The 3,408-nt window shown below is 40.8% G+C and overlaps 1 protein-coding gene across 1 annotated transcript in view; it reads left to right on the forward strand.

Annotated features, from left to right (window-relative positions):
- LOC129412093 (interferon-induced very large GTPase 1-like) overlaps positions 1 to 3,408 on the forward strand; it is a 218,737-nt gene that overhangs the window by 88,430 nt on the left and 126,899 nt on the right.

Genomic DNA, 3,408 nt, shown 5'->3' on the forward strand with positions numbered 1-3,408 from the left:
TACAAAAATTTTTTGCATAATTATTAAATCCATAAGTTGTATATATTTGTTGTATATGCTTTACCATCCCTCCTGTTGATACATGTGTACGACCATGTGTCAAAATAGCAGCATATTTAAAGAAGATTTTTAGGCAAAATGGGCCTTCCGTCTGGTCACACATAAATATCTTGTATTATTTTGGCCCCTTTTTGTACCCACATGGCTTTCTCTTGGCTGTGACTCTGCTCTTGCATCTCTTTAAGCACGTGACTGTCAAGTTCCTTGTCTATGTTTAGACTAGCTACATGTAGCAGTTTCTCCGCTGCTTGTTTTGCTGTCTTATCTGCAAAGGCATTTCCTTTAGTCACTAAGTCCGTGCCAGAAGTGTGCGCCGCACATTTACACACAGCTAATTTTGTAGGGAGTTGTGCTGCCGCTATCAAATCTTGTAATAATTTAGCATGCACTACAGGTTTTCCCGTAGACGTAACCATTCCCCTGTTTTCCCAGAATTTAGCAAATGTGTGCACAGTAGAATATGCATATGTGCTATCTGTATAAATAGTACATATTTTATCTTTCATAAGCTTACATGCTTCAGTCAGTGCTACCAGTTCTGCGGCTTGAGCAGAGTATGTGTGTGGTAATGATTTTGCCTGTAACACTTCAGTGTCTGTCACTACTGCATAACCTGTTTGATTTTGGCCTTGCAATGTCTTTTTAGACGAGCCATCTACATACAATGTACAACTGTCTGGAATAGGTGTGTCTAACAAGTCCTCTCTACATTTAGTAGTTTGTTCTGCCAATGCTTTACAATTATGTGGCTCCCCATCTTCCTCGCAGGGAATTAAAGTGGCAGGATTTAGAGTTGTACATCTCTCAATTGTCAAATGAGGCTGTGATAATAAATTTGACATACAAGATAAGTGGCGTGCAGGTGACATGAAGGAAAAATTCGTCTGCAATAGCAAAGCTGACACCGCATGTGGAACCCGGAGCACTAGTGTATGGAAAAGCACTACCAATGCACTTAGCTTCCACTGCGAGTGACGCCGCCAATACAGCACGAACACATGGGGGCATTGCACAAGCCACACTATCTAATTTAGAAGAATAGTATGCCACTGGCCTAAGTTTATCCCCATGCTTCTGTGTTAAGACGGAAGTCATAAAATGTCCTTTACAATCTACCATCTGCACAAAAGGCTTATCATAATCAGGAAGTGCTAACGCTGCACTGGAAACTAAAACCTGTTTCACTTCGATGAAAGCCTTTTCACTTTCCTCCGTCCATTTTAGAGTGTCATTCATGTTTATTGGTTCATCATACATCATTTTGCTCAAAGGATGTGTTATTTCAGCGTAGTTAGCTATCCACTGTCTACAGTAATTAGTTAACCCTAAAAATGACATCATTTGTTTTTTAGTCAGTGGTTTTGGTGCGTTTAATATGGCTTCCTTACGACCTGCAATGATCGTACGACCTGTTGCATTTAAACAGTGTCCTAAGTATTTGATAGTCTCCTGGCAGAATTGAAGTTTGTTTTTACTTACTTTGTGACCATTTTCTGCAAGGAATGTCAACAAAGCAATTGTATCAATTTCACATGATTCTCTGTCGACTGCGGCTAGCAGTATATCATCTACGTACAAGAGAATTTGGCTTCCTTTTGGCGGATTAAACTTAGCCAAATTTGTTGACATAACTTGAGAATATATTGTTGGACTTTCACAATATCCCTGCCCAAGACGTGTCATCGTATATCTACGTCCTTCAAACGTAAAAGCAAACCAAAACTGACTGTCTTTATCAATGGGAACAGAGAAAAATGCATTACTAATGTCAACTACAGTAAATACCTTGGCATCTGATCTTAGTGAATTTAATAATGTGTGTGGATCTGGCACACAAGGAGCTCGTTGAATTACTGCCTCATTTACTGCTTGTAAATCCTGTATCATTCTCCATCCTGTAGATGGAGCTTGTTTCTGCACTGGGAATATTGGGCTGTTACATGGTGAGTCCTCACAGTCCACTATCACACCTGCTTCTTTTAAGCTCTCAATTTCTGGCCTAATGCCTTCTATTGCATCGGGTTTTAATTTATATTGTCTTATACAGGGTCTATATTCAGATTTTGGCCTAATTTTGACAGGTGTTACTCCTTTAATTAATCCTACATCAGACGGTCCCTTTGACCAAAGGCACTCCGGTACTTTACTTAGCAGGTCCTCGTCTCTTTGTGTAAGTTCTAGCACATATCAGGGAAACTGTTGTTCCTCGTCATCAGGATGTTGTATTTTTTGAAATGGAGTCAATGTCACTGCCCAGTACAGGGACTTCCGCACCCAATTGTGGCAGCCAGTCTCTGTAGTGGGTCCAGTAGTAATCCAATCTTTGCATTGTAGGTTTTCTCTGATAAAATCTCCTACGCTTTCCCATTCCCATTCAACTGGTTTTATTAGGGAAATATGTGGTGGATTAATGTTCTTATATAAATGTTTCTGCTCCTCATTTTTCCAGTGTATCACCACATGTGCTGCAGCAACATTAAATGAGTCTGAATAAATGTATGCTATGGTAGCTTTTACAGGTCCTGCTCTTTGCAAGTTTTGAAAATAAATTGGATCAGGTCCAGGTGTCTTTTTGAACCAGGTTGTCACATGTAAAGCATTTTCAGGCATTACACTTTGGTACTGTGGAACGGAATTTTTTTGCTTCCTGTACTAAAGCTGATGCTGTTCTCCCTGCGTCATTATTAGATAATGAGAGTCCGTACCAGTACCTGGGCTGTTTACGGCCTTGTATCACATGTACATCTTTTGTTTGTATTTCTTGCATTCTTTTCACCTGAATGTTTCCTGCATCATCTGGAATTAGGACTAATTCCTAGAGCTGCCAATGCATCACGGCCCAACAGGTTTAGTGGGCATTCAGGAAAGTATAGTACAGCTAGTTAATTGACTTTCCTTTAGGGTCTGTTATAGTTACTGGTTGCGTCAATGAAACATGAGTGACCTCTCCGTTTGCCGCCCTCACTGTCACTGTCTCCTTACTTTTCACCATATGTGGGATTTTTGTGTTTATTGTGGTTTTACAGGCGCCAGTATCACACAAAAAAGAAGTTTGTACCCCATTCAATATCAGTGTAATACTTGGCAGAGCCTGTCCAAATCCTAACGCTGCCTGCAAGTCAACCTGTATTTCTCCTTCCACCTCTTTATCTTTGTCATAAGCCTGTTTATTTGCCATTACCAAATCTTCTTCAGTCCAGTCATAGTCCCCTGGGTCCGGAAATAGGTCTGGTGTATCGTCATCGTCGTCCACCCAGTAACCCCCCGGCTCCCGGCCTAGTCATGCTGCCGTCCCCTGTGATTTGTCATAATCCTGTCCTTTTGTCTGATTTCCTCTCCACTGTGGAC

This window comes from Boleophthalmus pectinirostris, unplaced genomic scaffold, assembly GCF_026225935.1.
Source record: "Boleophthalmus pectinirostris isolate CB_2022bp ecotype Guang Dong unplaced genomic scaffold, ASM2622593v1 HiC_scaffold_7, whole genome shotgun sequence".
In the NCBI taxonomy this organism is placed as follows: Eukaryota; Metazoa; Chordata; class Actinopteri; order Gobiiformes; family Gobiidae; genus Boleophthalmus; species Boleophthalmus pectinirostris.